General features: G+C 34.0%; 1 protein-coding gene and 1 long non-coding RNA gene across 5 annotated transcripts in view; one reads left to right on the top strand and one right to left on the bottom strand.

Moving 5' to 3' along the window:
* The window catches only part of LOC145789384 (galactokinase-like), a 187389-nt gene that overhangs the window by 147786 nt on the left and 11782 nt on the right, over positions 1-27821 (top strand). The window lies entirely within an intron of this gene.
* Positions 9347-19682, bottom strand: LOC145795203 (uncharacterized). 2 transcript variants are annotated; one of them, XR_014335679.1, is made up of 3 exons: positions 19361-19682; positions 19184-19250; positions 9347-16007 (listed from the first exon to the last, which is right to left on the bottom strand). It is a non-coding gene; the product is annotated as an uncharacterized LOC145795203 (long non-coding RNA). The 2 variants fall into 2 exon arrangements; XR_014335678.1 differs by having other exon boundaries at positions 19184-19682.

Raw genomic sequence — 27821 nt, 5'->3', positions numbered from 1 at the left:
ATTCCTCTTCCATCACACCCACTACTAGCTCATTGACTCCCTCAAACCCTGTCTCTGCCACCCTTTCCCCAGTCAACTCCCGTCCCGCCATCTTGACACCCTAGCCCCTTCCCGTCACCTCTAATCCCTCGTTTCCTCTGTCAACACCCCATCTTCTATGAAACCCTACAACCACCAAACACCACCACTCTCAACCTATAAACCTTTAGATTTGAATACCCTAGGCCTCCCCCCTTAAAAGTCTCTCTGTTTCTCTCTCTCATACATGATTTGCAAAGGTAAGTCAATTGGGGTTTCACGATTATGAGAGGAGGGGATAGAGGCCAGCAAGAAAGTTAGTAGGTATCATGGTGGTGGAGAAGTGGGTGGCATATATATAGGAGAGGGACTAGGGTGGTCGTTGGAAGTGGTGCTGGTTGTGGGATAGGTTGTGTGGGTTAGGGTATGGAGGGTTAGAGACGTCAAGATATGCAAGGTTAGATGTGAGAGTACTTCGGAAATATATGGTGAAAAGAGGAAAAAAAATCCAAGCTTTAAATGAGTATGAAAAGGTGGGTGTAAGAAGTTGAATTTGTGGTGTAAACATAGGCTCCCTTTTCGAACATGGCACCAAAAAATGTTGACATCGAACAATTTTTTTCTGTTACTTAGATGGTTTATAATTGACTGTAAACTTCAAACCTCATGTTTTTTTCTTTTTTCTTTTTCAATTTTTTGAAAGGGAAATGCACTATGTAATGTTTATACATTGAAATATGTGAAAATATTTAAAAACATATAGTAAAAAAATGTATGAAATTATGTCAAATGTGTATTGAAATTTTAAACTTTTTGACATTATTTGGTTTCTAACTGCCAATGGATAGTTATTCACAAGATTCCTTTTCAAATCATAGGATATATATATATATATATATATTGTATGTTCATCAAACCTTGAGGGTTTGTCTTTGGTATTTTGCTCTTAAAAATATGATAGAGGAATATTGGGCCACAAAAATGAAAACATAAACATAATGAAAGAAAATAAAGAAAAAAGAAAAGAAAAGAAAAATGTGCAAATGAACAAAAAATGTTGGTTTTAGGAATCCCAAATATCATGTGTTTCCATCGTTTAATCAAAGTATCTTAAAACTTCTGATATCTCAATGGAATGTTATAATCCTTTCAAATCAATGGATCCTTATTTGGTTTCTATTTATTTATTTTTTCTTTTCAAAATTTGGAATTATTAGATGGAAGGTTTAGTGAAGGTGTGAAAGAAGGAATCAAATACTACAACACCTCATAGATTCTTGCCAATGGTTATTGATTCAACCTCAACTCTTTCATAATCTATTTAACAAGTCAAAATGCATATATATGTATTCTTATGTGAAGACATATGTTTGTCCTAAATTATATATGCAGGTATAAAGCCCTTTGTGACTCTTCTTCAATTTGATGTTCCCCAAGCTTTGGAAGATGAGTATGGAGGCTTCTTAAGCTCTCGAATTGTGTAAGTCAATCATGTTAATTTCATTATATGATCAGTCTGTATAACTGCCTATCCAAGACATTTAAAAGTTGTTCATGAATTTTTAAAGAACTTGATGATGTGTGTACAGCTAGGGATTAGTTGTCATTTTTTAGTTATTCATAGTAGTTGTTAATTAGATTAGTTGTATTACTTAATTGTAAATCTTTTCCTGTATTGCCTCATATAGCTATATATACCTCCATATTGGAAAAGAATAAAATAATCTGTTATATTCCAACATGGTATCAGAGCATTGATCCTAAAACTTTTCCTCTCTTTTTTCTTCTGCGATTTTTACCCTAACATATTATCCGACCAATTCCGATCTGGTCTGAAAAGTCTGCCGCTGCCACTATCGCTGGAAACTGCTTTACGGCCGCTACTATGCAATCTTTCTGCCGATTATTGCTATTCTTCCTATTTACTCTCAACATGGGTGATGAAAACTCTGTTGCTACCCCTTCTCCAACTACTGTGACTTTGCATCAAGACAACTCTACAAATCACCCCAGACAAATTGGATGGCTCAAATTGCTCCACGTGGTCTCAAAGTGTGGAGGTGTATTCACAGGAAGAGGAAAAGTGCAGTATTTAACTGGAAAAAAACCTAAACCCAATGAAACAGATGCTGCTTACTCTACTTGGTTGGAGGATAATGCCATGGTTAAATCTTAGCTTCTTAATTCAATGACCTCTAATGTTAGGGTTGTGTTTCTTCGTCTCCCTACCACTCATGATGTTTGGGATGCGATTTCCCAAACCTATTTTGTGGGCAAGGATGATGTATGAACTCCGATGTCGGTCTCATGAGACACGCCAGAATGGTAAGTCTGTGGTTGATTACTATGGTGCTCTTCAACTTATTTGGCACGAATTGGACCTTCTGAGTGCAATGAAGTCTGCCACAGATGCTGCCACCCAGAAAAAGAAGATTGAGAAGGATCATTTATATGATTTTTTGGCTGGTCTTGATCCTAGTTTGGACTAGGTTTGGAGTGTCCGTAATGCTTTTGCTTTTGTACGCCATGAAGAGCTTTGTCAGACCACTGACTCTAAAAAAATCTCGTGTTAAGAGCATTTGTTGTTCGCCAGACTGACACAATTACGTGAAGGAAAAGAGAAAAAATAAGGATAAGTAATAAATAAATTTATAGATTTAAATTATGAATTTTTAGTTTTTTTTTTTTTTAGTTTTTTTTTTAGTTTTTTTTTTAGTTTTTTTTTTTTTGAAGTTGTGAGTTTCTAACATTAACTGTTTGAATTAGTCAAAAAAATTGCATTTTATTAACGAAAATGTAATTTATTTTTTAAATTTTGACACAAATTTTACAAAACTTCATTGAAGTCCAATTTTTTTTTTTAAAATATAATTTTTTAATTTGTTATCAAACAAATAATATATATCATAACTCTTTTAGTAATTTATTATAAACATGACAATCTCTCTCTCTCTCTCAACTATGGCCTTTGATTATATAGAAAATGAAAATAAAAAACCACTAAAACAAGTGGGCTTAAAAGATACATTTTAATTCGATAGTTAATAATGTCATCCTCCTGGCTTGTTCACTTGCCACAAAAAAAAAAAAAAAAATTAGACTAATTTTTCAATTTTTCCCTATCATTTTTTTTTATTTTTTTTTATTATAAATTATGGATGCTGGAAATGATGGTAGAGGTTTTTATTTTTTATTTTTCCACTGTAAATTCTTAGTTTGGAAGCCCTTTTTTCACTTAAAAATGTTGAAAAAGCTCAAAGAATAAGCCTTTTTTTTGGTTTAAAAAAAAAAAGCCCCCCCCCCTCCCAAAAAAAAATGAGGCTCAAATAAGCCAAATTATTTGGCCATTCAGTTTTTTTTTTTTTCCCAACTACATCATCGATAATGATTAATGCCAAAATAATAATGTCACATGCTATGAATATAATGGGTCTACCTGAGCATTGTGGGCTCATTGAATCAGCCACTTACGCTTATCCATTTACTAGATTTCGAACCAACATGATTTTCCTTTGGTTTTTTTGGGATTTTTTTTTAAGGTTCTTGATATTAAGATTTTTTATAGCATAAAGAACCTTTAATATTTTCATAATGTCTAAGGTCTCTCAACATCATAGAGAATTTCTCTGGACAAATCATAGAGAAAATTCCAAATTTCTCTGGACACATCACAGAGAAAATCTCACCAGAGAAATTTCCATCTCCACCCCAGAGAAATTTACTCAACCCCAGAGAAAATCCCCTTCAACCAGAGAAATTGAATTGTGTTGTCTGCAATTTGATGGCTTCAGTGCTTTGGATGCATATTCATAGAGAAAATCTCACCAGAGAGTTTCTCTAGATTCAACCCAGAAAAATTTCCCTCTCCACCCCAGAGAAATTTACTCAACCCCAGAGAAATCCCCTCTAACTCGAGAAATTCACTTGTGTTGTCTGCAGTTTGATGGCTTCAGTGATTTGATCCAACATTATTCTTACACTACAAAAAGAGACTTGATCCAATAACTATATTGATGTCTATATTCATAATGAATTAAACATACAAAGCAATCCTTGGAAATTCTATGGGGTCAAGACCTTGAACACTCAAATTTCTTTGGACTAATTTCTCTGAACTAACATTCAAATTTCTCTAGACTAACATCAAAAACCCTTGAACTTTTTTCAAATTTCTCTGAACTAACATTCAAATTTCTCTAGATCTCTAGACTAATATAAAAAACCCTTGACCATTTCACAAATTTCTCTGTACTAATATTCAAATTTCTCAAGATCAGCATTCAAATCCCTCTATCTATCAAGAGAAAATTGAACACCACGGAAAAAATTAAACATGGCAGAGAAAATTAACCAAACCAGAGAAAGGTTTAACAGCAAGGTGGTTTTGTTTTCACTGCCCTAAGATTATAAGAAAGGGTTCCTAATAACAAAAAGTTAAATAAGGAAGAATTTCTAGTAGCTTATGATCATAATAAACAATTTGAAAAACTAGCAAGACTACCTTGTTATTTCTTACATCTTCAATGATATCCTCAAGCAGATCAATTCTACAAACTTGCCCAGATAACCACAATGTTCAAGGTAGGCTCATCCTCAAAATCAACCATTTCACCAAAAGAGATGTCTTTTGTGGAAGTATCATTGAAACTACCACTTGATCTTGGTTTCTTGTGATCACTATTTATAACTGCTAATTGAAAGCTACCTTCTGGAGCATCTGGTGCACATTCTTGGATGGGTGATGGAGCCACGTGAACCACAAAATTCTCTAACTCTGATTGATTAACATCTAACCATGATTGTTCTCATTGCTTTCTTCATGGACCATAGCGAGGAGGAGGAGGTGATAGGATCGAGGGATCAATGCTCTAAAGAAGCTTCGAGAGTGGTCGGAGATTGTCGCCGAGCCACGGTGGAAGACCTTCATACAACTGTTCAATCGAAGCAAGAGTGGCCGAGGAGTTCTTGACATAGGGCTTCTTGGATTGATCGAGCTGGATCGACGAAAGAGAGCCTTAGCAACAAGGAGAGAGAAGAGGTGAGGCGTGAGTCTGAGAGAGAAAGAAGAGAAAGAGAGGGTGAAGGTTTGAAGCCGTGAGGCATATCAAATTTCTCTGTAATACATGAATGTGGGGTTGAGGGACCTTAGACATCATAAAATAATGTTGTGAATCTCTTCCATTACTAAAGATGGGAGATGGACCTTAGACTAATTTTCCTTATTTTTTTTATCTTTGATTTTTCTCTATTTTTTTAAATCAAAAAGTTGACTTAAAAGAAGTTGTTAAACTAAATTTGTCACCTCTCACCACTTGGGGTTAAATTACTATTGATGATGTCATGACCTGAAATGGATAAAGTAGTGGTGAATCTCACTCGGTGTTGGTGTGATGTAAACCAAAAACCCTCCAAATAAATTAGAGAAGAAAACTTGAAAAGAAAGCTAGGAATTAGGATTCGGGTATTGATTTCCCTAATGAATTGAACATGTCAACCTTATATAGTTTGGTCTTCACATGTTGATAAGTGGTCTTTAGTGGTTCAAGATTCCTTTCACGTGTCCTCATTTACAATGTTATAACTCATACAGATTTAATTGTGAGAATAACTTAACCATGTTCGAAACTACACGTGCCAACACGTGTCCTCATTTACATTTTTGCAATTATCAACAAACTATGATTGACTAAGGTAGCATTTTTTTATTATTATATATATTTATAAAATTTTGAAAGTTGTAAACAAAAATTTATTTGATGTTCATTTTTATTTTTTAAAATTGTTAGCAGTTTACAAAATTTATTAAACTCTTAACTTAAAACAAATTAGTTTCACATGTTAAGAAAAATAATTTCTCTCTCTTTAATTCCTTCAAGCCACACCACCATCGGGCATCACATCTGGCCACTCCAATTGACGGATGTAACGCCCTCAAAATAACAACATTAAACCCATCTGATAAGACAAACTAACCACATTCCTTTATTCATTAGAGTTCCATTACATAAGTCTTACATGTTAACATCATAACAAAATGCCCTACGGGCTTACAGCTTTCCAAGTTAACACTTGGTTACAACAAAAGAGTACTAACTCGTTTACACATAAAGCCCTTGGCTTGAAGTTACATGTAATACATCAAAAGTAAAACAACAAAACATGTCCGCCTCTAGCATTCCAAGCTATGTCCTTGGAGGTGGCATGCTTCCTGCACCTGAAAATGATATTCCCATATAGGGTGAGCCACAGCCCAGTAGAAATACACTAAACCAACCATGAACAATGACTAAAATATTAGCACTTGATAGATGGTCAACACTGATACAATCACATAAATCATATATTTATGTCATACGACTTACAAGTCCCAATTACTTTTCATTTCCCCCTTTTCAACAGATAGGCATATAAGCACTACCCACATGCTCAACAGATATGTATAACAACAATATCCACATTCTCAGATAAGCAAATAAGCTATATCCACATTCTACAACAGATATGTATAACAACAATATCCACAGATAAGCATAAAAGCTATATCCACACATCACAAAGATAAGCATATAAGCTCTATCTTCACTTCTTTAGACAAGCATATGAGCTGTATCTACGGAGTTCATCCCCTATCTTCTCCCAACACTATCCGGTTTAGAGGTACATCCCCTATCTTCCCCTAAACCGCGGAGTACATCCCCTTTCTCCTCCTCTACACATAACGTATATAAACACATTGGTTCTATATACAATCACCCAATACAACAGTTAATGTATTCTATCAATCGTCAAGTTCCATGACACATTTCATTGATTAGTTTCAGTTTGCCTAATCATCATGCATTGTCTACAACAATCACGACTATCCTCCACCGATAGCCCAAGCAGTTATTTCTAAACAGAAAATAAATGCACAATGGATATTCAATCAACATTTCATTTTCTCATCCTTCTCAATTAATTATCCCAATTAATTAAACAATGTAATTAGGTCAATTCCCATAATTAACATTTCAACCCTTAGGTCCCATTTTCATCAATGATTTAACATTCATTCAATTTCTCTATGCCAAACTTGCATCTAGGTTTATTTTGAATAAAACCCCAACTTTTGTAAAATTGCACAAAAGCCCCAAACTTTCACAAAATTACCAAACCAAGCCCAACATCTCAAAATACCAAAATTTAAAGACAAAATCCATAGAGAGGAGTAGGATATCCCTACCTCAAATTCGGAGTTCCAAGGGAGAAGACGACAAAACCCAACGTGCTCCAAAACCCGAGATTTTCAGATTAAAATGAAACCCTCGATGATCAACAACTTTTTTGTAAAGGCCAAAGATGAGCAAATCACTCCTACTAGATCAATACCTAGAGAGAAGGTAGATTCCTAGAGTGAGAGGCTCAACAATGGTGATTTTGGAAAAGTAAGAGAGAGAAGAGAAAGTAAAAAGTGATTTGAAAAGTCACAATTTCGGGACTTAAACCCAGTCTTCCGCTCGAGCGTAAAACACCCCGCTCGAGCGTCACTCACAGACTCCCGCTCGAGCGTCCAAACTTCCGCTCGAGCGCCGGATGCACTCTCCCAGCATTTATACAGAACCAGGCCTCCGCTCGAGCTTCCAACTCCCCCGCTCGAGCGGCACTCAGACAACCCCGCTCGAGCGGCCAAACCCACGCTCGAGCGTACAACACTGCACAAGAAATACTGGATGGGTGTATTCCCCGCTCGAGCGCAAACACCTCCGCTCGAGCGGACAGGCCAAAAATCTGGACAACTAGTTTTGGTTTCTAAACTCAACCAACCTGTAACAAACCTGCCCAACACATCCTATAACTCAATTACGAAGTAAAAAGGATGTAAACAAAATAACAAACAACTACCAACATCCACGGACACATGTCCGGATCACGGTATAACAAGGGAAAACCCGGGATCGCTATAACGGAAATCCCCTCCAAGCACTAATAACCACATCTTGCTGGAAACTACTTTTGGTTGCCTCCTCCTGCCGAAAATCACCTCTAACAATATATCCAGTTGTCAGCAATTACTTTTGATTACTCCCTTATTTTCAAAACAAAATTTAAAACATATATCCAGTTGTCAGCAATTACTTTCGATTACTTCCTTATTTTCAAAACAAAATTTAAAACATATATGCGTATTAAACATTTTTTTTATTTATCAAAAATAAATATAAACATGATTAATTTTTAACTCTAATAAAAGATTCTGTGAAATAAAATCAAATTGTTAGGCCTTAATTGCAAAGAACAAGTTCAAACAGTTTAATTAACTTGTCTTTGTCCAGCCTCATTGCGTTGGACTTTTCTATTTAGTTTGCTTCCACGAAAGAAACGTATGGGATTTTGGACACACTGTTTAATATTTTTAGAGAAATATTATATATGATTGATTATATATATATATATATCAATTTTTACATGAATATTATGTAAATTTAATTATTAAAATATATTTTTTTTTGGATTCCTAATTATTAAAATATTTAATAAAGATAAAATAATATCTTATTATATAATTTGATAAAAAAATTAAATAATATATAACAATCCTAGTATTTTTAATCATGGCTTAGTTGCAAAGTATTTGAACCCATAACCCTAAAACTGTAATTGTCAATCCTAGACATTTCTTGAAGAATTAATTAATAAGATTAAGTGATCTGATTTGCCACGGCACAACTGATCGGTTGGAAGCCATATCATCTTCCCACCAACTTCAACTAGGAGCTTAAAATATGTGCTGGGCAAATCACAACGTGGCACCGCACCATTCTGTCACATATATTATAATAAAATTAATGTGTATTTATACAAAAACGATAACCATATGGAATGGAATGTTTATATGAAATTTTTGACAAAAATAATGTTGTAGTGACATTTTTTAAAATATCACAAAAATTATATCATTTGTTATATATATATATATATATCTAGAATTCTAATTATATTATGAGGATCATGTTAACAACCACCAGCTGACTTGTGCTAGACAACCAATAAGATGGTGCACATCCGCCAAATTAGCAAAATTCTGTCCTACATTTACATACACAGTCCCCCATCAATTGAAAATTTTTGAGTAGTTACAAATTTTATAGACAATTTTGGAGGAAAAAAATGTGATAGACCTAAAAACATATTTATGAGTTCTGTGTTATATATTTAATCTTTGATTTTGTGTGATTATGGATCCTGTTGGGCAGTGGTACTAAGGAATCATGTGAAGGTTTGAGAAGTGGGAAAGATCTTATAAAGGAAAAAGATTGGTCAGCGGTGGTCGATGGTGGCTCTGAGTAGAAAAGAACAAAATGGGAAAGAGTTTGACTGCAACATTTCAACGCCATATACAAGCAAGGGATTTTTCTTAATTTTCTTCCCATATTTTTGGGATATTAATTTGTTACGTTAGTTTATAGGATATTTTGTCATATACATGATGACGGACTCGATTACTCAATAAGCACAATTCCAATTTTCCAAATCATATGCTTGCAGATGCTCAATTTTGTCGGAGAGGAACGGTTCGCCACCAACACCAACGGTTTTGGAAACACATAAGGCGATCACTTGGCTTTGCTTCTCACTTGGCTTTGCTGCCATACAAGAAGGGTGACAAAGCCTACGTAACGCTCGAGCAGAGGTTTGAACATAATAGAAAGCTCACTTAGTACCCAGTGAGCTCACCCCCCTCAAATTCAGTTCCAACACTGGAGAAGGCACAACACTACCATCCTCTCGCCCTCAATACTTCCTTAAGAACTCCGTCAAACAAGCAAAAACCAGCCTAGGTATAAATTCTGAGGATAGTTTCACCACCAGTTTTACTGAAGCTGAGAGGATTGGGGAGGATTTCCCACTTTCTATCACCTTTGGGATCAAAAACCTCAAAATGGGGTGGGAATTAGTATGAATGTCTGGAAAGAACGTAAATTTTCCCCTCGTGTGACCACAATAGGTCTGGCCTTGTAACTTGACAATCTGGGAATATCGCGGACAGGGACCAACAAACCCTCCTCTAGATCAGTGGTGGGATCAAAGGAAGGCAAAAGCATCTAAACAGAAATTGTATTTACAAGAAACATCATTTTCATCAATTACAACATTCGCACCCCTAACCATATACAATATAATTGACAAAAGTAATGATCAAGACCAATTCTCCACAATTTATACAATATAATTGACAAAACTCCATATAAACTGAAAAGAGAAGGAAGTGAGAAATATTACATCTGTTAGGTCACCAACATATATACAAACAACATATAATTAGTTAAACCAAAAAATAGTAATAATTGAAGTCTAACAACAACAAGAAGCCTGATAGAAGAACATATAATTAGAAAGATATCTGACAAAAGTATTTACCAAGCTAGAAGAGGTTAGAAAGACATTACATGGTGAGAAAGGCTTGAATTTTGGAAGAAAAGAACACAAATCCACAACAAAAGTGGAAGGCACCACAAAAAAAGAACTCAAATCCACATTATATGGTAACTAGGATTCCAAAAAAAGAACTCAAATGCACTGGGAAACTCGATTCCAAGGTTGTGCGTTGTGTCTTTTTCCCTTTCTAGTCAGCGGACTGTTATTTGTGGTGAGGGGAGCCTGCCATTGGTGGTCGTTTGGATAGGGTTGATCTTATTCTCGACGTCTGAAAGAGCAAGCTTTCCTTGTGCCACCAAACCCATCAGTCAGTCTATTCCTCTATCATCTGTGTGGGCCTTCCGGTGGGCTTTATGAAGAGCATAAGCACAAGCCCAGCATTGACTTAAATATTATGTTGGACCACATAAGAAGTGAATGGAAACAGGATGAAGCCCAAATCACAAAATATCAATCACCAGCCCCGCCATCCATTGAGGAAATTGTAGGTCCATTGGGATCAAATAAGCAACTGAGTCAAGATGAAGCAGAAATAAAACAAAGAAGAGTGATCAATACAAATCAACCGAATAGTGAGTCGAAAAGGAAAAGAAGACCGGGGCAAAAGAAGGCATGGTCAAGGTGAAGAGGGGCAATTTTGAGGGCAGCAGCAGTGGCCCTCTCATCATCAGTGTCACAAACTAGAGATCATAACAGAAGAAGAAAGGACAGAGATGCAAGATGACAAAAATCGTAGGGATATTACAATTTAAGACACTAACATTTTCATGGGATTCATCAATCTATACTTTGGTAGTACAGTTATTGTTTACAATTTAAGACACGAACAAATTTTTTATGAGATCACCTCTATTACATGTACTGCTGGTGATGTGGGGAACTGACGTAGTTGTTATTTTTGCAATAAAACTACTAAATCCTTTCAATTTTTTTCCGTCATTGTATGCGTTATTGAGAAGATTTAATTACCATCATATCCTTACTGTCCATGGCCTGGATTTAGGAGATTAAGTGGTATAGGGTGACCCCATTTTAAAGTTGCTGATTTTGATTCAAGATCCTATACCTCCATTTTGTAGAATATTTTATCCATATTATCGTATAACTTTTTATCCATATATTTTTATTTTGTTTTAATTATATGACTCTAGCTTGCTAGAGCATTTGAAATACAATTTTCAGAAGGAAAACAAATCAAGGATTCAAACATGTATACTAAGTAGTACGAGTTTGCGACGAGTCACTACAGCCCGTATTTACTAAGAGTTGCTTTTCACACGATTGGGTGAAGAAAAACCCTCTCATTGATTCTGAGTATCCTCATTGGCATCTTGAGTAAGTACATATTTCTATCTTTGCTATTTATCCAAGTAATTCATTCATTTGTCTTTTCATTCAATTTTTTTGTCATTCACTTTGTAGGGATATACTCAATGGCATCATATACTTCAGATTTACATTGAGACAACCACGTGGAGAAATTTGTGCAAACAATGTCTATTTGGTTAATGGACATGCCAAGTTGGGCAAAACTCTAAATCCTGAGTGGTAGACATTTGGGGATGACATTGACAAGTTCTGCGGCATAGTCAAGTCTCTATTCAGGTCCAAAGGGTCAAAACTTCCCTTTGGTTTGGATCATTTGCGTAGATACGTGCAAAAATACAACAAATTTAAAAAGTACAGTATTTCTTTAATTATGATTTTTTAAGTATTGTATAGTGTTTTTATTCCTATTGATGCTCACGCTTTTTGTTATACAGGCATTTAATGAATGCAATTAATCATCCGATGCCAGAATCGTGTTTAACAAGAGAATAGGCAACTAGCCTATACTCGTATCTTGCATCTAAAATCAACAAGATCTGATGATTAATTACATTCATCAAATGCTTATATAACAAAAAGCGTGAGAATCAATATAATAAAAACACTATACAATACTTAAAAAATCATAATTAAAGAAATACTATACTTTCCAAAACAAAGGGAAATTTAGACCATTTGGACTTGAAGAGAGATTTAACCATACCACAGAATTTGTCAATGTCATCCCCCAATGACTTCTCGTACCACTCAGGATTTACAGCTTTGCCCAACTTGGCATTTCCATTAACTAAGTAGACATTATTTGCACAAATTTCTCTATGTGGTTGTCTCAATACATCTAAAGTATATGATACCATTAAGTATATCCTTACAGAGTAAATGACCAAAAAAATTTGAATGAAAAGACAAAAAAAACAAATGAATGAATTACTTGGATAAATAGCAAAGATGACATAGACATGCACTTACCCCAAGATGCCAATAAAAGACTTACTCAACCTTTCAGGATACTTAGAATCAATGAGAGGGTTTTTCTTCACCCAATCGTGTAGAGTTCCTTCTACCACCTCTGTGAAAACAACAAAACTACTTTGACACTTTCCAATTACTCTCAGTAAATACGGGCTGCAGTGACTCGTCGCAAAATCGTACCACCATTATAAATCTTTTGATTGTGACTCAAGGTGGTACACCACTTTTATACTATTTTGTGTACTTCCAAGGTAACCAATATACATGTTTGAATCCTCAATTTGTTTTCCTTCTAAAAATTGTATTTCAAATGCTTTAGCAAGCTAGTCATATAATAAAAACAAAATATATGGATAAAAAGTTAGCTATAAGATAATATGGATAAAATATTCTACAAAATGGAGGTATAGGATAAAACATACTATGGTATCTAGATCAACAGCCATCTTAAATCAAAATCAGTAACTCTAAAATGGGGTAACTCTCTGTAACAAATTAGAATAACAAACCACAATAAATAGTTAACATACTTCTACTGCTACCACTTAATCTCCTAAATCCAGGCCATTGACAAAGCCAACAAACTATAAGTACAATAAGGATATGAAGGCAATTAAATCTTCTCAATAACGCATACAATGACAAAAAATTAAAAGGTTTTGATTCAATAGACCGGCAAAGGATCTAGCAGTTTTATTGCAAAAATAACCACGTCAGTTTCCCACATCACCAACAGTACATGTAGCAGATGTGAACTCATAAAACTAAACTAACGAGTAACAAATTACTCTACTAAACAATAACTATACCACCAAAGTATAGACTAATGAATCCCATGAAAATGTTAGTGTCTTAAATTGTAATATCCCTATAGTTATCATCAGTTTTTCAAACTTGAGTGCACATACGAAGATGAATGCAGCTGCATGAACTTAACTTAGAGAATCAAAGCTAAAAGAATCAATATATAGTAAAGAAACCTGATGCATGATTGCAGGGCTAAGAAGGTCAACTTAACATTCTGCACTGATGTTTCAAGCTAAGATAGTCCAAGTGATCATAGTCTTTATCTCAAGGTCAATTAGAAAAAATGGACACATGGTCTGGAATTTAGTATTATAATTTAAAACAGTTAAAAGTAAAATATAAATCTCTCTTTCTTAGGTCCACATAGACACAAGTACATACCATATGTATTGATCGTATAGGGGGGAACTATTAGATCACCACTAGTCCCAAAAACTTAAGATGTTAGGAAATGAGCTTAATAATATACATCAAGCTCAAAAGCTTAAGTTGTCTGGAAATGAGCTCAACAATGTATATCAAGCTCTTCAATAGGGACAAGTGACTTTTAGAATGCTGTCATATCAGCATCCATAGAGGAACAAAGGCCATTATATGGTTCCCATTCATCTTAGCACCCTTATCTTCATCATAAATCTTGGAACCCTCTATTTCCAAGCCCCTTAGATTGGGTAAGCTTGGATGCTACCCGGGAAAAGTAAAGGGTTGTTCCAATCCTATTGAACAAAAAGATGTCAAACCAAAGGTAGAAAACAACAACATTATTCAAAAAGTGATGTAAATCAGAAGATCAAAACCAATTCCTTTGTGTAAAACTCTTTGCCAAAGTAAACCTCAATGGAACACATACACACACAACAAATACATGTATTTCAAATTGAAAATCAACCCATTAAAGAAAAGGAATGCAAAGGGCAAGTCATACAATATCTATTAAAAAAGGAATACCTCCATAAAATAAGAGAAAAGGGGGCAAGTCATATAATATCTGACTACATACATTCTATTCCCTCTCCTCTTACTATTGCAAAGAACCAATTGCAACATGATGCCAAGCTCAGTTGATGAAAAACCATAAGAAAACAAAAGAAATAAAATTCAAACCAATGGCTCAAATTTTCCATTGGCTTTCTTCCTCCGAACTTTCTCAACAACCCTTTTTGTCTCAATATTCAAATTTTATAGTAGATGATGTACTATTATATATCATGTGAGATTATATTGTATCCCATTGTAGTAGATGTACTATTATAGTAGATGTACTATTAATTAAAAAATATGATTGTTAATAATATTTTCCCTTAATTAAAAAATAACAAAATAAAAAGATGCATTTTATAATCCAAATTTTAAAAATAAAATAGTATATATCATCCATCTATTATTTGAAAATTGGTTAATGTTATATAAGATTTGGAGTAATTAGAGTTTGACGGAATAAAAAAAAATTTCGTCCAACTTAACTTGAAATAATACTCAGATGGATAAATATTTTCAAAATTTTCAATAATTAATTCTTTATTATAATTTTATCCCTAATATTGATTGGACCTAACTAATAATCCAAGTTGTTTTGTTAATTATTGTAACAATCATATTTAAATAATCATATGTATATATTTTTTCTCATTAAAAGAAAATGGAAGGAAGGGTGAACAATGCATGGAAACCCTCCTTAGATGTGGATCATAGAAGCCCCCATTAGCAAGAAGCCAAACAAGAGGGACGAGCCCACAAGCACAGGAGATCCGCATGCCCTCCTTCAAGTACTCAACAACGTATTACAACAATATTTTTGTGGCAATTAACAGTTACCTATTGTTACAAAATAGTTTGTCACAATATGTCCTAATTTAATCTTTATTGCAACAAATTTATTGTGATGAAACTAATTCGTGGCAGTATTTAACTTCCACTGGCTTTAAAACTTCCTACCATGGAATTTGTGAACTATAAGGACAAAATAATTTTCATCACAATAAATTTACTTATTGCGAAAAATTAGTTTCGTAACAATAACCAAATTTTGTTTAGTGCAAAAACAAAGGTTATAAAAGCTTTAGACTAATCAACTGAGTGATAATCAAAATTACTACATCGAATTCTATCTGCCTAAACAATTTCTTAGCTGCTAAGTTCGATCAAGTAGAAGATCAAATGGAGTATCTCAACAAATGCCTACAATGTCGGTGGCAGTATTTGTGATTGTATTTGTGTCAAGTGGGTGAGTGAAAATTTTCTTCTTTCTCCCATAATCCTATTCAATGAATTTAATTAAAATTTGATTACTAACTTTGTACACCCATTAGATAAGTTAGTATTTAAAACGGCAAATTTGCTGATTACTTCAAGCTAATTAATTACTTTTTTGGCTGATGCATCAAATGTTGATAAAGCAAACAGGTTCATTAATACCTAGGCCGACAAGTTTGGCAGGCTTTTCACTCCACCACGAAGGCGATAACCTAAATGACCACAATTAGCATAATAATCAACGTTATACACGTCAAAGAAACTATAATTTAATCCGTGAAACCAATAAATTACCTCTTAACAATGAATCAAGCAATTAACTTCATGACAAATGCCTAATTAATTAAAAATTCCAATTGCAATAGCTAGGACCATACCAGTCATGAAGTTGAATGATGAAAGAAAATTCAAAACATTAGGTAGCCTTTGGATACTGGCTTACAGAATGAACACCAAGCACAAAAAAATAGTGAAGAACAATAATACTTTATCACGTATTCGGTGATATGAAAACAGTTTCTTATCGGATTCTTATAATTTTTAATTTCAAAATTAGTGTGTCAGCTTCTTAAAACAATTATTGTTGTTATACTCTCTCTTTCTTATTACTGTGAAGTAGGTGTCCTGCTTCTTTTGTATTTGTACAGATTTTTAGTATTTACTATTTACAAAACCAATAATATAACAAAGAAGCATATGGAACATTCTTTATTGGAAGTCACTGGAACTAATTTTCAACTAGGACATTTGTTAAGTGGGAAAAAAATTTAGCTAGAACCATAAGCATAATTTTTTTTCTTTATGTATTAACGTTTACTTTGTTGGGCATATTTGTTGGGTTGAGAAGGCTTCAAATGCCTGTGGCACTAAGCAAAGGAGTGGGAAGCCCTAATGCAATCAAATGGGAAGTATGTCAAGATAGGCACCACGAAACCACAATGTAGACTTTTGTATGACACATTATTAAATTAGCTCAGATAACTTCATAGGAAAAAGGTGATTTTTAATGCTCCATTGTTGTCTTCTTAGTTCTCTGGTTTTTTTTTTTTTTTTTTTTTTTTTTTTTTAATGTTATAGAGGCGAGGCGAGGCAAGGTGAACATAACCACTCTGTTGCTACTTGCTAGTTACATGTTTCTTTGTTGTGCAATTCTATAACTACATATAAGGAATTGCATGCGAACCGGAGAGAGAAATACAAATATATACCATCAAGGAGAACGACCAGTTGCTTCTTTCCTGGACCAATCTTTTTTCTCTTTTGATACTCAGACTTCCTCTTTGATATTCTCTCTTCAGTCGGCCATGGAGACAGGGACTCGCAGTGAAAGATAAAAAAAACAAAAAAACACACACCCACAAAAGGTGGGGTAGGGTTTCCTACCACTAAATTCTCGCCCAAAGAGAGGGGTAGGGTTTTCCTTCAATTACAACGGAAAAAGGCTTCCACTCATCAAGTTCACCTTTGGGGGAACTTTCGCATGACCCATTTTGATAATATGATCATTCATTCTTTTGGCCCATTTTGAGAATCTGATTTATTTATTCTTTTGATATTTATATGTAAATTATTCACATACAAAATTTATTTTGTTCGATAATTTTAATCATATTTAATTACTTATCATTCATTTATTTATTTTTTCTCTAAATAAATGATGAAAATACATAGCTATAATTACCAAATATATCTGATTTTTTTTTTAATTAATAGTCTACATACAAGAAATTGGAAGTTGAATGATTCATATCATTGAAATAGACCCCAATGACTTGACTAGATAGTCCAAATCATTTATGAGAATTGGATACAAATCCTTCCCATCATAACCGGCCTTTTTGGTTGTTAATCTATTCTATTATATAAAACCTATGAATAAATTAGTGTAAATTGTCAAAAGAAAAAAAATTTCCAAAGTAATTCTAAACTTGATAATTGTTCCTCTCATATTTAACTACTTCAAATATAAGTGTCATAATTATGAGATATAATTACTTTAAACAATTGTCATGATACACACGTTATGTGTGTACCCTTAATATTATAATATATAATATAAAGCTTACAATTAAATTAGTGCAGACATGTCATACATATATATATATTAAAAATGCCCACAAGAGTCAGCTATGCTATTATTCAAATTTTTTTAAAATATTTTTTCAACTGCCTGGTAACGCACATGATTTTTTTCAACCACAAATTATGTGCTCTCAGCCTTCTAGTTATTTATAAAATACTATAGCTTGGAAATTTTTTAGCAAACTCACAACCGTTTTTGAAATTGCAAGATAGATCCTCAATGGCTCAAGTTGAAATAGCTTTGTCAAAATTATTTTTTGGCTTACTACAATGCACAAAACTTATTTTTTTGGTTATACCATTCTAATATGGACTTGCCATTTTGGCACAACCAAATGCCAAATTCAAATTTGGGTTGTAAATTGTTCTAAATTTGTGTTCAAATTTGGGTTCTAAATTATTCTAAAATTTTGTACAATCTAGAAACTTTCCATATTCAAAAAATTTGAGGGTTCCAAATTAAATTTGGAAAGCTGAATTTCTAGACGGATCTTTATTGAGTTTTTGTAATTTTATAAATTTATTGTGGTTTGAAAATTTATGGTAGAGTTTTGATTTGTAGAAGTTGTGAAACTAACAGTTGGAGGTTCAAAAAAACAGCTGACTTTGCCATTTTTTGGCATGGCAAATGGCACACCATTAGAGTAGTGCATTTGTGAAGCCACGTTATTTTTTGGCTTTGGCAAGGCAAATAGAAAAACCATTGGAGTTGCTCTTAGAATCCAAGTTTATACTCAGCTGTGCTAGAAGTGAGGATTTATTATATTTATAAAATAATAAAACATACCAGACCATATGAGAAAGCAAATTGTTATTCATACAAAATTTATCGCTAAAATGACATGGCAATGACATTTTTGCAATAAAACGTCATTTAAATGGGGAATTTATTTTAAAATATACGTCCCAATATAGAAACAGTAAGGTCCCAATTTATTTAAATGAAGAAACAGATTTGAAACAGTAGAAAATCCAACAAATTCAGAATCAAACCCACATATCAGAATCAAACCCAATTTATACAATTTTTTTGCCAAATTCACAAATTTCAGAATAAATTTGACAAACCCAAATTCGGTTTCTCTTTTCTTTTTTTAATCATTTATCACCAAATCAGTTGATCCAAATGGAGTGAAAAAATCAGATGGATATTATTACAATAAACCAAACCAAAATCAGATGGATGTTCTTTGCAGATCAAAATAAATATCAAAATAAAATAAATGGATGAACAAAAATAGTTGGATGAACAAAAATTAAACCAAAAATCAAAATAAATAATTACGAAAAATCGGAGAGCACAGACCTGAGTTGTTTGAAGATCTGGAGATGCTTGAGTTCTTTGAAGATCCGGTTTGAAGCCATCGCGAGACCTCAGTTTGAAAAATCGCGATCGCCTCCACATCAACAAACAGAAAAATAAACAAAAAATCAAAGTGTATATATATATGATGTGTATAAAGACGGAGAGCGAGAGAGAGACAGATGGGAGAGTACAGAGATCGGTGAAGAGAGGGAAGACAGTGCGAGAGTGAGAAAGCGAGAGTCAGAGAGAGGGAGACAGTTTGCGGAGAGGGAAGATAGTGCGAGTGTGTGTGTGTGTGTGTGTGTGTGTGAGAGAGAGAGAGAGAGAGATCGGTTTGAGGAGACTGAGAGGGAAGACAGAGTGACTGGGAGAGGGAAGACAGTGTGATGAGAGTGAGAGGAGAGGTTTGGATGATTCCAGATAATCATCTCAACCATTGAACATTTTAGACGTGGACGGTTGTGATCTCCCACTCTGCCCATAAAACAGCCGTTGTGTTCTGTTTGGTTTAAAAAAAAAAAAAAAAAAAATTCAATACCAACAGTTATCTTTAAACGGTTGTTTTTTTCAAACAGTGATATTTCGAATTTCTATGACTGAGCGGTGATGGTTTATTTTTTATATATAATTAAAAAAATTTATTAAATATATAGTGATATATTTTTTGATGGGTGAATTATATTTAAATTTTTTTTTCTAATTTTTCAAAAAAAATTCATTTTTTATATTTGTCTAGTTTGAAATAATATAAATACATAATTTTTTTTACAAACAGATAAAAAAATGTCACAAAAGATAAAAAATAAACAAAAATAAAATTACAAAAAAAATCTATATCCAAACAACACCTACAAATTTGGAGAAAAAATTAGTTAAGATTTACTAAAATAACAAATGACCATTAGAGCAACATTGCTATAATTTGACAAAATAACACTATTTATTGTCAAATTATAGCAATAGCAATAGCATTATAGCAACAATGGTTGTCGTTCGAAATCAGTTTATTATGTAAATAAGTCAAACTTAAAAGTACAATTTATTGGACTTAGTCTAACAACTAGGAATTGTTTGATTCGCTAAAACAAGTTAAAATAATTATTCCTTAGACTTTCTTTTATAATGTGAATGATGATTCAATTTAGGGTGTATTTTTTATTATTTTTTTGGTGAATCAAAGGTGATGATAGATATTTTAATAGAATAATCATGTTATTCCATTTCATTCCAATAGTGAAGCAAATAAAGTATTATCCAAACAAGACACTGCTTACCCAAACAATGACTGGTATCATTAAGAACAATAAAATATTTTCCTTGCTTGGCCAATTACACATTACACACATACAAAGAATCCAAAGTAGCCCATACAATTTTTAATCTACGGTTAAGGAGGTCAAAGTGTTGCATGCATAAAATCAAGGAAATGACGTCGCCACTTAGGTTATATGGGAAATCAATCGTTATAAAAAGGATTAGGTATCAACTTGTCAGGTAAGCAGCAATTGAAAAAAGAAGGGATTTAATTATGGTAGGCTCAGAAAACTAGAATTTCTTCACATCTAAGGAAAATTCTACGAATTAGTACTCGTTGCATGTGTAGGATTGCTCTATAAAAACCACAGAGATGTTGATTAAGATAAGATAAGTTAAACTTCTAATTTGACTCAAATTTCATTTTAGTCCTTACCATTTTAATTTAAATAATTTGATTCCTGCCTTTTAAATCCGATTTCAATTTGATCCTTCCATTCAAATTAAACACTAAAACTTATAATGTTGTAATACGTGTCAGTCTCGCAAGGAGTGCATGAAAAAATTAACAGTTTTTTAGACAAAAGGACCAAATTAAAACTGAACTTTAAGTGTAAGAATCAAATTGAAATTTGAGTCAAACTATAAAGGTGAAAAATATAATTCCCCCTAAAATTTAAATCTCCCAATATATCCAAGTCAAACATTGCTAAGTACTCGTAAGACAATAATCAACCAAACTAATTTCACTAGAAGTAATGCAACAGTGAAATATGTTAAATACTTCTAGTTAACTAAATTAAAAATCCAGTGTAGCAAATTATGTTTTACAGAAACATTAATTCGAGCAAGATAATTATATATTGTAAATAGGATTGAAGTCTCCCCAAAGCTGTTCTTTTGAAACAATAGCTGATAATCCCAAGACTTCAGATGCTTTGATTCATGCCGCTCAACTTCTAAACTTCATCTTCATCTACACTTAGAAGTTAGAATCTTACAAAAACTTTTACAGAAAAGCAAAAGCAGAGACATCTAATTTATGCTACGAAACACATTTATAAACCAAATCATCTCCAAACAACTAGATTAGCTGGCTTATAAAAAAGTTCAAACCACAAAAAGGAAAAATTGTACGAATTTCTACATGAACAATACTAATTAAAATCCCACAGGTTCCAAATTCCAAACATAGGTAAGACGAACACAAAAGAGCAATTTATGAATCGTGTACCATGGGGCACATAATGGGAACGTTCAGAAAAAGAAAAAGAGATAGGAGAAAAAAAGAAAAAAGAGTTTAAAACAATTTAAAATTGAGGTTTTATTTTTTTATTTTATCCAATTGTTTGATGACATCAAAATTTCTCGTAACTTGATGCCCCTCCAACTTCCGGCAGTCAAGACTCGAGACTGGACACTTAGTCTGACCAAATGATTAGTCCACTAAAATGCACCACATTTATGATCTAAGATATTAAACCCTACGTGTAACCAAATCTTTAAAAAAATTGTATGTGCTGGAATCCTATTTTTAGATTCTCCAATCTACAAGTAAATTCCACAACAAAACAAATGATGGGAAGCCAACCTAACAATAGAAAGTCCATTTACTAGTGATAAATAAATCAAATGCACCAATGTTCAAAACAAGCACATTAAACCTGAACGTCCCAAAGATAACCTAACAATGGAATTCCTTAGGCCTCTTTTGTGATAAATAATACAAATGCACCGATGTTCCACTGTTTGGTTAGTTGTGTGCATTGGAGTAAGGATTGGTGCCGCATCATACCATCGGTGACAACCCCTAAAACCCACGCGGGGTTAGCTTTCCCATAGTGTATTGGTCTAGTAAACCATAAATACGGGATTAGGGACTAGTCGCCTAGGTTAAAGACACAATTGTGTTCTAGTTAGACTCAATAGGGTCTGTCTAGGTTATCGAGATGTTTCATTGATTTTTGGGTGGTATTGATTTTACGTTGAATTTTATAATATTTGAGCGATTGATCTTTGTATGTGAATTTTAAGATAATTGTGTAATATGGCATCATCCTTATTAACATTTAATATATTGGCTACTCATTTTCAATGTCTTGGATGATTATTTAGTGATCTTTAATCTTTGCTCGTCCCTTACAATTACAGGTACTCCACCACTGTAAGCATAAAGTTGGGTGGCCATGCCATATATTCAAATCTTTTACAGAGTTATACATGTATACCCATGCTTAATTGTATTTATCCTTTTAAGTTGCCATTATTTTGGAGGCTGGCGTGTAAACCGGACTAGTTTGCTTACAGACTTATAAGATGAGTTAGATCACAGGCTTGTGTTATTTTAATGATATGTAATTAATATATTTGGGCTGTGAACACACTCATGGCTTTTTGCAACCTAACTCTAGAGATGTTACGTTCGTAATTTAACTCAAACTATTATCGATGCCTAAGCAATTTATTCCAAGTACTTGGCATATGCAATCAAACTCATCCAGATATTTGGAAATTGGAGAAAAGTACTCCTTTATTTAAATTTCTCCCAAATTTGTTTTTGTCATTTGAGTCATTATTGACAAACTAGCAATATCGACCTTGAGTTTCCTAATCGTGTCATCTTAGTCATTATTGGCATGCCAGAGCTAATTTTGCTCATTTTGTGAAAGCGAAACCTCTTGTCCAACATGGACCTAAGGCAGTTGAATATTGGTGAGAATGGATTTTGTTAGAATGGATTGATGTTAGAATGGATTTTGTTTTGGGGCTTCTATATACACAATGAGGTTATGATTCCATCTATGTGGTTATGGACAAATTTTCTAAAAGGTCCATTTCATTGCATCGAGCAGACAATAGATGCTATAAATGTGGCACAATTGTATTTTTGAGAAGTCTATTGCCTACATGGGCTACCACAATCCATTGTGTCAGACAAGGATAGCCGATTTCTCAATCATTTTTGGAGCTGTTTGTATAATACATAGCTTGACTTTAGTAGTGCCTATCATCCTCAAAGTGACAGTCAAATGAGAGTTGTTAATTGTTCCTTGGGAAATTCATTGCTGTGTTTGGTAGGGGATCATTTGAAATCATTGGACTAGAAATTGCACTTGTAACCCTTCAGAAAATCGAAGTTTTGATTTTAGTCCCTTTTATGTTAACTATGGTTATCAACCACGAGCTCCATTGGACTTGGCACCTGTGCCAAACTGAAAGCGTATCAATGAAAAAGCAAAAAATCTTATTAGCAACCTATAGGAAGTCCACAAATTTTGTTTAGGTTGTTCTCACAAAAGACAAGTTTTCTGCCTACAAGCACAATAAACTGGCAGCCAAAAAATTTGGGCCATTAGAGATTGTGAAAATATCTCATTTGCACAACCGACGTGTTCTACATCAAACATCTCATTCCATTAGGAGTGTTCATAAAACTAAATCACTCGAGCAAACCGAGCCAATCCAACCGATTTGACACCATTTTGGACGATTTCAATGGTTGAACAGTCGGGAATCGATTGAAATTATGAATTTTGTGCAGATTTCGATCGAATTATGAGCGTATTAATTGAAAAACTACATAAACTGATCCGACCGAATATAATTATAATTAAATTAATAATGGTGCTTAAACATGTTGCCTTTTAATGGTGGATTTTGTTTCCCAAGAACCTTAGTTGTACACACACAACATTATCATCAATGACTTCTGCAATCAATAGTTGGGCTATGGCCTTACCTAGTCTCAGAGACTTTAATTTTCACTCCAACTCTGTCTCTTTTCACCTTCTTTTTCACCCTCTCATCTACCTTTTTGTCTCTATCACCCTGCCATCTATCGTACTTTCCTCTCTCTCTCTCTCTCTCACACACACACACATACACGCAAAGACAAACTCTAGCAAAAAACTATGGGACTTGTCTCTCTCTTTCTTGGAACTTCAAGATAAATGCTCTCTCATCTCTCAATCATCTTTGTGTCTCTCTCTTTTCCTTCTCAATCTTTAGTCTTTCCCTCTGTGATGGTGGCAAATATTGGTAGTTATCAACGGTGTGGCGGTGGTGGCATTGAGTGATAGCAGTGGTGGTGGTGTCGATGAGCGATGGTCGTGGCATGGTGAGTTTCCCTTCTCTCTTTCCCTTTTCCCCCCATTTTCTTTCCTCCATTATCTTTATTTCAATTTGTTTGTATGTATATGAGTTTATGGTTTTGTTTTTTTTTTAACTTTGAATCATATTTTTCTCATTTTTTTCCTCCAACCTCTTTCTATAAGAGATTTGCGAAATCGACCAAACCGACCACCTAATCGATTCTCATGACTCGGTCGATTTCGAATAGTAGGTCGGTTGACAACGGATGAGGGTAAACCTAGACTTGTAAACACCCCTGCATTCCATATTGGGGAGACAGTTTTGATGACAAGGCTACAAATTCAAGGGTGAATTCTTCCTACCTTGGAGATGATGACGCAGCGTGTGGCCATAAAATTTGTAGATCAAATGGATAGGTATGTGGCCAAACAAGGCAAAAGGCACCAGGAAGAATCAAACGGCATGTGCTCAAAATCGCGCAAAATTTGGTGAGTTGATGGAAAATATTGTTTTGATCAAGATCCATAGCTGTCCTACGGAACTCAATAATTTTGGGCAAATTCCATCATTTAGGCCATCAATTTCAAGATTTAGCCATTTTTGGAAAGATTTGCAACTTCAATTACTCTTAGCGCACAAGTCAAAATTCGATTTCCGTCGAATTTGTGATTATCGTAGTAGCCTAAATTACTAATTTCTTTGTTTTATTTCAATATTTCTATTTTTGGCAATTTTTGTTGTATTTGCTTATATTTGTTTTGCTCATTAAAAAACTGTTGACTCTGGTTATTCCTAGTACATTAGGGTGGTTGTCAATATAAAAAATCATTGTAAGCCTTACGGGTGAATAGTTTAGAGAATTAATACAATTTTGAGTTTTTATTCTTTTTCCAACCTTAGGTACTCGTTTCAAATCAACCATTATTGAGCCTTTATTCTTTGTATTCCTTATGAATCAACGAGTTTAGAGAAGGATCTTATTTCAGGGTAATCATCTCTGAATCAACATACCCTAAATCATCACTATCACACATTCTTTACATCACTTAGGTTGGGAGTAGAGCTCGAATACCTCGCTCATAAACACTAGAGGACTTGTGAATTAGAGGCTAGAATACAAAGGGTTGCCTGAGCAACTCATTACCACCCTTGAGTTAGAGCACTAAAACTAGTTTGTAAGAGGGGCCTTAACCAAGACGCGACACCTTGATGGTCGTATCATATCTCTAGGCCACTCTTGACACATCCAAAAAGGGATGTACCAAGCCTGCCTATGTCCACGTATCCAAGTATGTTACATCCCCGAGGCCTACATCAAATGTTGTAAAGTTGATCCAATTTCCCTCCAATTCGCCAAGCCTAAAAGATTGATCCACCTATCATCAGTTGAGTTGGCTCAACCTAGATCATCACCTAACATAAAGGAGGGTTCAAAATGCATGCAAGACACAACATAGCTCCATCTCCTTGCTCTTCTGACATTCAAGCTCTCCACTGCCACACCTCTTTACCAAGGCTACCATTGGCTCTCTCCTTTGCCTACCATCTTCATAACTCCTCTACAACCATTACACAATGATCAACCATTGCTTACCTTAATGTTTCACGAAAGTACTTTCCTCATCTTACCACCCATTTATGTTAACATCCTCATTTATGCTACACTCAATTTTACAAATTTAATGTTTCGTAGTTGTCTAACATTCAGTGCCATAAAGCATTGCAGGCCTCAAAGTTACCCTATAAGATTTTTCTTTCAAATTTGTTGCTATCTAGCACATTTCCACTTGAGCCAACCTACTTTGATACACTATAAGTTTCATCATTTTCAATCTTTCCACTTTTTGGTATCTCATGGTTTTCAATCTACACTATTTTACTATTTCTACTTGTGTTAGTAATAAGGTTACATTTCGATGCAAAAAGACTCGCAAGAAAATATACCCGAAGAATCAATGGACCGCGCTCTTCTATCTATAGCATGACGACTCAAGAAAACATTTTGAACAATAACTAACAATAATCAGAAGTCACTAGCATCCGTATCATTTAAATTTCTAAAATTTTTGATATTCCAAGAAATGGAAGCCTCGCGGGAACTAGCAAGAAAAGTGATGGGAGCATTGTGACTTATGAGAGCAAGATAAATGGAAAAGGCACATAAACAAATGATCAAAGGAGTCCTCCACAATCCAAACATTCTCTCAAAGAGAGATTCTTTCGATTCCCTACCATGAGAGGAATGAAATTTTAAAAATATCAAATCCCTTATAAATGCACAATGCATTTCCATCGAGATCTAGAGTTGCCCCTAAAAACCACATGAGAATCCCAACCATTGTGTTGGATCCCATACTTGGTGGGTGTTTGGGAACTTCTAAAAACGCTACTTTTTGTATTTTTAGTTGCCTTTTTAAAAAGTGTTTGGTTGTGGCTAAAATAATGAATTTTTTTGGTATTTGAAAAAGTGGAATCAAATGTCACATCAAAACTTTTTGGTGGAGTAAAAGACTATTTTACCCTTGATGTAATAGAAAGAAAGTAATGTCACATCAAAACTTTTTGGTCGAGTAAAAAGTAATTTTGGTGGTTGCTTTTTTAGAGGATGCCAAACTCATTTTAGGGGTGTTTTTGATTTTTTTTTTTTGACTTTTTGGTTTTTTTAGAAAAAGCTAGCTTATTTAGGACTTACCAAATGAGGCCTTACTATTAATCACAGAATACCATGAAGTATCTCATTTAATAAAAAAATCTCCATAACCATTACCCTAATAATGCCTAGTTCTTAGCAATAATATTCCCAATGGAGAAACCCTCTCCCTCTTGACACATTGCAATAATACTCTTAGAAATTAAAACTTGTTCTATGATTGTGCAATATCAAGGGTTATCAAGGGTCATATGTTCTCGACACCACAAGATCAAATCCTTTCCTACTATCTTGTTTCAACATTAATCTCGACCAAACTCATATCAGCTTGCCTCACTGGTGCAAATCTTTTATGGCTAGACAAATCGATTGTACTATTCATCTCTCCAACTTTACTTTCTTCAATTGTCTAGATTCTCCCTCACCAGCAAGTGCCACTTACTTGCAACAGAGACAATGAGAGAAAATGGGAAGCTCATAGGTGAAATTGATAGCTAAAATAGAATAATCAACGATAACTTCAGAAAAGTGACATAGAATCCATGACCTGCTTCACTCTTCTTTGTTCTCTTCATATGCTCTGAAAAATCATGATATGAGCTGACACCTCACCACCAAAGGAGGCCTTTTAGATGTGTGTAT

The sequence above is a fragment of the Camellia sinensis genome, chromosome 7 (genome assembly GCF_055761805.1).
Source record: "Camellia sinensis isolate YWXY chromosome 7, ASM5576180v1, whole genome shotgun sequence".
Taxonomy (NCBI): Eukaryota; Viridiplantae; Streptophyta; class Magnoliopsida; order Ericales; family Theaceae; genus Camellia; species Camellia sinensis.
Note: the sequence above shows the minus strand (reverse complement) of the source record. Positions and strands in the feature narration are given on the sequence as shown.